This window comes from Crocodylus siamensis, chromosome 5, assembly GCF_052110815.1.
Source record: "Crocodylus siamensis isolate JL-2025a chromosome 5, ASM5211081v1, whole genome shotgun sequence".
Taxonomy (NCBI): domain Eukaryota; kingdom Metazoa; phylum Chordata; order Crocodylia; family Crocodylidae; genus Crocodylus; species Crocodylus siamensis.
In genome coordinates this window covers 198,877,559-198,885,169 of record NC_143399.1, presented here as the reverse complement: position 1 = coordinate 198,885,169, position 7,611 = coordinate 198,877,559, and positions in this window count along the sequence as shown.

Below are 7,611 nucleotides of genomic sequence, written 5' to 3'. Positions count from 1 at the left end.
GGTGATAAGTGGTACTATCAAACTGTAAGAGAGATAAGGGTCAGGTCATCACAAGAAGCTGTTTGTTGGTGTTGCTGTACCAGTCTTCTGTACCAGCAACGCACACACAGTTTGCACACGTTTTCCTGGCAGGGCTGCACTTTTGCCAGTGTAACAGGATGTCATCCTAGAACACACCCCTCATGGTGTAACACAGCCCTGCCACCTTCCTCTTCTCCGTTCACTCTGCAGTTTCTAATTGAGACAAAGCCTGAATTCAAGGGCATGTTCCCCATCCTGTGGTCTGGGCATGTTAAACTTCACAGGGAACCCAAGAATGCCCCCCTCAGGCAGGGCAAGGACTGGAGACTGGGTCTGCTGTACCCTGTTCTGTGCTCTGGATCCCCAGAGAAGGAAGGCCTTTTGGTGGCAGTGGGTTAAGCAGGAATCAGACACATCCCCATGCTCTGCTTTTCCTGTTGCCTGGTTCCAGGCAGTTGCACATCGAATAGGCTGACTTCAGGCAGCTCCTGGCTAAGAGCGCTTGTCGGTTTGGATAGAGGGCCGCCTCCTGAGCCACTTGACTCTCTCTGGGCGCATCAACACATGTTATTAATGCTATGAAGGCTTACTGCGCAGTAAACTACTGTGCAGGAAGCCTCCCCCGGGACCACATATAAATGTGCTCCCTCTTGGGAGCAAATCTGCTCCCAACAGGAGTAGCCTGGTACAAGGCTGCTCCTACCCTGCTCTGACTCCCTGTGCACAGGGCCAGAAAAGCTGCCTGCAGCAGCTGTCTCCTGGCCCCATGCACATTGGGAAAGAACCTGATGTGCATGGGGGTGGGACACAGCTGCCACTGCAAAGTCTCCTGGCCCCGTGCACATGGGTCCAAGCCCCATGCCCAGTGGGGCTTCCCTGTGCAGCCGCTCCCCAGCAACCCACTTTTGGGAAAGCCGGACAGCTCCCGGCCAGTCCTGGGCTGCTCAGGGATTTCCTCTCCTGGCCGGGGGGCTGGGAGCTGCCCCAGAAGCAGAACAGCTTCTGGCTGGGCAGGGAAGCAGAGAGCTCCCCAGTCCTGGTGCTGCTTTGCTCCCGACAGATTAGTCTACTGCACAGTAAAGCACTCATGTAGACATGCCCTCTGTCTCCTTTATCAAGAGCCCAAGCGCCTTACATAAGTTTCCTGTAAAAGCAGAGGGTTTCTAGTTTAATAGCGTCTTCACTACAGGGTTTTGCCAGCACTGCAATGCCAGTCAAGGATTATACTTCTTCCTACCCCTAATCAACATAGCTAGGCTGGCAGAAATTTGTGCTGCAGTCCTGGCCAGATAGCCAGATAGAGAGGGGTTATGGAAAGGGGAATAAAACATGGAAAGTTTTGATTGCAAAGTTCATTACATGGCAGAATAGCAGAAGTGGGACTTCAGGGGGAGCTTAAGCATCTGTCCCTCTTGAAGCCTTTTTGTAGCACACATTGCTAGATCAAGGCATAATTCCCAGTTTTGTAAACAAGTCCTTGACAGCCTTTCTGTTAGCTCACAGCCTGCACTTTCATGTTTAATGGTATATTGAGGCTGAGATTTTGAAGAGCTACATTTTTTACATGCCTGTACAAAGTAGTCCCTATTGTATACCACTCAGACAAGATGATCAGGCACCGTGAACTCTGTGAAATTATAACTCCCCTCACACTGTTACAAGGGACACCAGGATGTACACTGTACACTCAAATGCTATTGCAATCAAATAAAAAAAATACATGTATAAATACACAGGTCCACCTCAGTTAGCAGAGTATTGACCTCAGTCATTAAAAAAAATCTTACGTCAGACCTATGGTTTTGTTCAAAAAAAAAAGCTGGACATCATCTTGATGTGAAGTTAGGAGGTCACTGAATATAGACTTCATCATCTGCTGCTGGTGATAAAGTTTTTTCTGTGAATTGTTAATGACTGAATCCCCAGCTGAGCTGGGGGGGTTGCAGGTTTTTTGTTTTTGGTCCAAGAGCCCAAAACCAAATTGATCGTTTATTTGGGGGGGGGGCAGGGAAACAGCAAAAGATTTGCTGTAAGCAAGGCACATTTATTAGTAGTCTGAGCACATGTTTGCAAAGCTGATACCAGAAAACAAGCCTTTAGTTTGAGCTAGACTAGGCTTCTAATACCTGAGCCAAAGAAAAAACTTTGCACCAATGCTTAATAGAAGTTACTTATGTTTTTCCCATGTGAATCCACCTTCAGAGGGGAAACCAGTCCAAAGGCATAGCTCACATCCCAGCCAGATTTCTGGGAGGTTGCTAGACTTCCCACACCTTCTGGGTGCAGGGAAACGAGTCACATCCATATCACTGCCATTGTCAGTGGATGCCCATTATTATTTCAATCATTCTGCAACTTGTGCGAGCGGATGAGAAGGTGCAGAGTGTTATTAAAACTGCTTTCATTTCCAGCGCCGCCTCCTGGCCCAAAACACAAGGCTGAAATGTCAGAGAGAAGTTCAGGCGGGAAGTGACATCAAAAAAATCTTGCAAACCCAACACAAATGACAGGGGCATTTTCTGCTAGAAGCCTCTCATGCTGAAGTCCATCCCAGTGCGATCTCAGGTTTCCTATCCATCACTCCCAGGCCTGAAGTGATCTTGCTTTTAATCGCTGTAAATCATTCCCAGCAGAAGCACAAACTTGAAGTGACATGGAAAAAATATGGAGCATAAGGGGAAGCACTTTTTAACTTGGAGGGTGGTTCAGCACTGGAACAGAGTCCTTATTAAAATATGTTATTGTCAGGGTTCGATTTTTAGTATATAATTTGTTTTTTCCCCCCATGTGTCAAGACGGCAAACCCCCTTACCAAAAGGAATATACTTTTGGGGGCAAAGGTGGGACTTCTGGTGGCAAAAGTAAGGGGGTGGGACTTCTGGTCGCAAGATGGTGACCGGGGGCAGGGCCCCCAACCAGGGCCGAGGCTATCCTTGCGGCCCTCAACAGCTCGCCAAAACTCATTCAGCGGCCCTCCAGCCGAAATAATTGCCCACCCCGGTAAATAAAAGCAACAACTGTAAACAGCAATAAAAATCGCAGCTAAAGTAAAGACAAACACAGCTCAGGGGAAGTACACTCACGCACACTTACATCGTCCCTTAAATTACTGGATGGGGATCGAATATTAAGCTGAATGCTCCAAAATGAACCTGACGTCTGTTCCTGGGCCCTGGTCCAGCTTCAGCCGCAGGGCTTGTGGTTCTTTAAAACTGACATTTGGCATTTTTTTCAATAGGTTGTCAACCTAGAGAAGTGGTGGAATTGCCATCCTTGGAAGTTTTTAAGAGCAGATTAGACAAATATTTCTGTAAAATGTTTAGACAGGGATGCGCCTGCCTTAAGCAAGAGGTCGGACTAGATGACCTGAGATCCCTTCCAACTGTACTCTTCTATGATACCTCCTGAACCCAGGTAAGGATGCTCTAGGAGTTGTATCTGGGGACAGGCTGTTCAAGCAGCGGCTCCTTTTAGAGCCTAATCTCATAACCTACACTTGTCTCTCTTTCTGGCCCACTCTGCTGCTGTGCTAGGCACCGGTTTGTTGGGAAACATTTTGTGTCATTGCCTACCTCTCCTTTAGGAAGATCCAGTTGTGATCACTGCCACTCGGTGAGTGCTGTTGGAGCTCCCACCTGCCACTGGCTTTGTAGGTGCCACCGCTCTGGTCTCCATCGCTGCTTGGTGCTCTCTGGATTGTCACTCTAAGAACAACACTGGGACTTGCCAGCCCTGGGGAAGCACCAGTCTCTCTCCACTCAGGGACAGGGCAGTCACCCCCTTCGGGATTCAGCCCGGGGTCTCACTAGGGAGATGACTTCAGCTGTCCTACACTATTGAGGGTTTACCAGTCTCAGAGGAAATGCCATCAAAGGGCAACTCCAGTCTAAAGTCTTCCTGGGCTCTCCAGGCTCCTCAGTCACAACCCTGAAGATTTGCTTCTCCCACACCTTCCCTGGCTCTCAGGGGCCTGCTTCTCGCATTGCCATCCCTTCTGGTCCCCCACATAACTCTTTTGTGATACAAATTAAAGCAGAGGCGCAAAACAAGCACGTAACCTTTTTAACCTGCATGCCAAAAGACAGCATGCAAATCCACAGTGAATTAGAGATCTAGTACCAAAGTCCATGATCAAAAAACATATTCATATATACACACACACACATATATATGAGCAGGATTATTTATTTATATGATTCATATGCCACCCTTCCCAGCAAAAGCTCAGGATGAAGCCACTGTGTGTTGTAAGTGTAGGAATCCCTGATCCAGATCCCTAAAGTGTACAGCCTGGGTTGGTGGGATCCAGATACAGTTGTAACACAGAGCTTGGCTGTAGATGATGGATCTAATGGTGGGTTTAGGATGAAAGCTATTAACATGGAGATAGCTGTAGCAGTCAGTTGGTTTCCAATACAATGTGCTGATGATGTGACCACTGAGAAGTTTCCCAGTGGTGTCCAAGAAATGAACATGCTGGATGGAGATGAGAGAGCAGCTGAAGAGCAAGCCACCTCCAAAGTCCATTGTAAGTATATTGGTATATGGGGGGGTTATGCATGTGCCCATGACAGTGCTGTTCATTTATAGGTATAGGGTGTCACTGGTAATAAAATAGTTGCATATGAGGATAAAGCCGTGGTAGTACGCAACTGTCAATTCTTCTGGATCATGGTGTATGCATAAGAAGTCATCAAGACCTTTGCCACATGCACCTAGGAAGGAGCATGGAGGAATGGAGGCTGCCCAGACCTTCCATCCCCACTTTAGACAGCATCCAAAGGTCGGTCAGACCAACTCCAGACATTTGTTGCCTCGATAGCTGTTGTGTTATGAATGTGGGAATAAACCCAGATCGCCCATGTGCAGATGAGGAGTCTACCACTGAACCACAACTGCAGGTATAAAGCAGAAGAGTGTGATGGAAACAGAGGTAGTGTCATCATCAGGGATGATGTGACCTGTCCTCATGGAGAACGTTGGTGTACAGGGATGTGACATTCATGATAGTTAATATATCGGTTGCTGAAAGTTTGTCAGCAGAGAGCCTAGTTTCTTTAGGAAATGTGGTGTCCTGCAAACAACTGGCAGCTCCACTGGCATATGGGAACGTATGTCAACATAGCCAGAAACTCATGAGGATGCCAAAGGCAAAGACAAGGTGGTGTCCTGGGTTGCCAGGTTTGTGGACCTTGGGTAATAAGTAAAATGTGTCCAACTTGGGTGCCCAGGAGACGGAAGCAAAAATCCTTGTCTGTGTTTTTGAAGGTTTCATAGATTTCATAGATTTCATAGACATTAGGGCTGGAAGGGACCTCGGGAGATCATTGAGTCCAGCCCCCTGCCCAAAGGGCAGGAAGTCAGCTGGGGTCACAGGATCACAGCAAGATAAGCATCCAATTTACTCTTGAAGGTGTTCAATGTAGGTGCTTGAACCACCTCCGCTGGCAGACTGTTCCAGACCTTGGGGGCTCAGACAGTAGAGAAATTCTTCCTTATGTCCGGCCTGAAACGGTCTTTCAGGAGTTTGTGACTGTTCAACCTCGTCATCCCTTGGGGCGCTCTGGTGAACAGACGTTCCCCCAGATCCTGGTGGTCACCCCGATAAGCTTATAGGTGGCCATCAGATCACCCCTGAGCCCGTGCTTTTCCAAGCTAAAGAGTCCCATGTCTCTCAGCCTATCATCGTAAGATCTGTTTTCCTGACCTCTGATCATGCGCGTGGCTCTCCTCTGGACTCTCTCAAGCTTCTCCACATCCTTTTTGAATTGTGGAGCCCAAAACTGGACATAGTACTCCAGCTGCGGCCTCACCAAGGCCGAGTACAAAGGGAGAATGACGTCCCGGGATTTGCTCGAGAGGCATCTATGGATGCAAGCCAGCGTTTTGGTCACTTTACTAGCCGCAGCATCGCATTGGAGGCTCATGTTCATCTTGTGGTCAATGATGACCCCCAAGTCTCTTTCTTCTGTAGTGCTATCCAACGTAGCACTGCCGAGCCTATAAGGATGCTGCAGGTTTTTCCTCCCAAGGTGGAGACCCTTGCATTTTTCAGTGTTAAACACCATCAGGTTCTCGTCTGCCCATTTGCTGAGCTTGTGCAGGTCAGCCTGGATCACCCGCCTATCTTCTGGCGTGGATGCTTTGCCCCAAAGTTTGGTGTCATCGGCGAACTTGGCCAGTCCACTCCTGACTCCAATGTCCACATCATTAATGAAGATGTTGAACAGGATGGGTCCCAGGACAGAGCCTTGAGGGACCCCACTGGTCACAGGGCACCACGATGAGTGACTGCCATCAATCACAACCCTCTGGGTCCGACCACGAAGCCAATTTCCCAGCCAGCGGATAGTGGTGGAGCCAAGGCCACAACTGGCCAGTTTGGCCAAGAGGTGATCATGGGATACCAGATTAAAGGCTTTTTTGAAGTCAAGATATATGACATCAATCTCTTCTCCCTTGTCCAGGTGATAGGTCACCTGGTCATAGAAGGAAATGAGATTGGTCAAACAAGACCTACCCGCAACAAACCCGTGCTGGCTGTCCCTTAGGATGTTAGCCTGGGCCAGTCCATCAAGGATGGCCTCCTTAATAAACTTTTCTAAGATCTTCCCCAGGATAGAAGTCAGGCTAATGGGCCTGTAGTTAGCCGGATCCACTCTCCTCCCTTTCTTGAAGATCAGCACCACATTGGCCTTCTTCCAGTCTTCGGGCACTACACCAGAGCGCCAGGAGTTTTCAAAGATCCGTGCCAGGGGCTGGGCTATGAAGCTCACCAGCTCCTTGAGTACCCTGGGGTGCAGGTTGTCAGGGCCAGCTGACTTGAAGGTATCCAGCTTCTCAAGGTGTTCCTTCACGAGGTCAGCATTGATGGAGGGTAGGGGATCCCCCTCACCCGGATCTCCCTGTCCCATAGCAGGCATGGGCGTCCCATGGGAATGATGAAAGACTGACGCAAAGTACCTATTTAATAGGTTGGCTTTTTCCTGGGCGTCAGTTGTCAGTTGCCCCATCTGGTTTAGCAGGGGTCCAACATTGCCCTTGCTTTTCCTCCAGCTCCCCACATATCTGAAAAAGGACTTTTTGTTGTCCTTGATGCTTGAAGCTAGTTGGAGTTCAGTTGCAGCCTTGGCTTTCCTGTTTTGCTCCCTGAAGGACCAGACCAATGCAGAATAATCCTCCTTGGAGCTCATCTTTAAGAGCTTTCCTATAGTACTGTTACATGGGGTCTTTGGTCAGAAGTATGTTAAACTCTGGAAAGCTTTTTTTTAGCTTCCTGTACATATGCTATCTTGTTCATGACAACAGCGGCACTCCCCTTATCAGCCTGTTGTGTGAAGTCATTAGGGTGGTTTTTAAGTCTGAGTATGGTGCTCTTCCATAAGGCTGAGGCTGTAGAATGAATACTACAGGGAAGGGAAACTGGGTATTTATCATCATCATCTCGAGGCAAAAGCAAGAGATAAACTGAAAGGCAGCAAATATAAGAGTGATAAAGGAATAATACTATCTCATGCAGAACCATTAGCCCAGGGGTGGCAATTATTTTGGCTGCAGGGCCACTTAACCAGTTTTGGCGAGCTGTCCAGG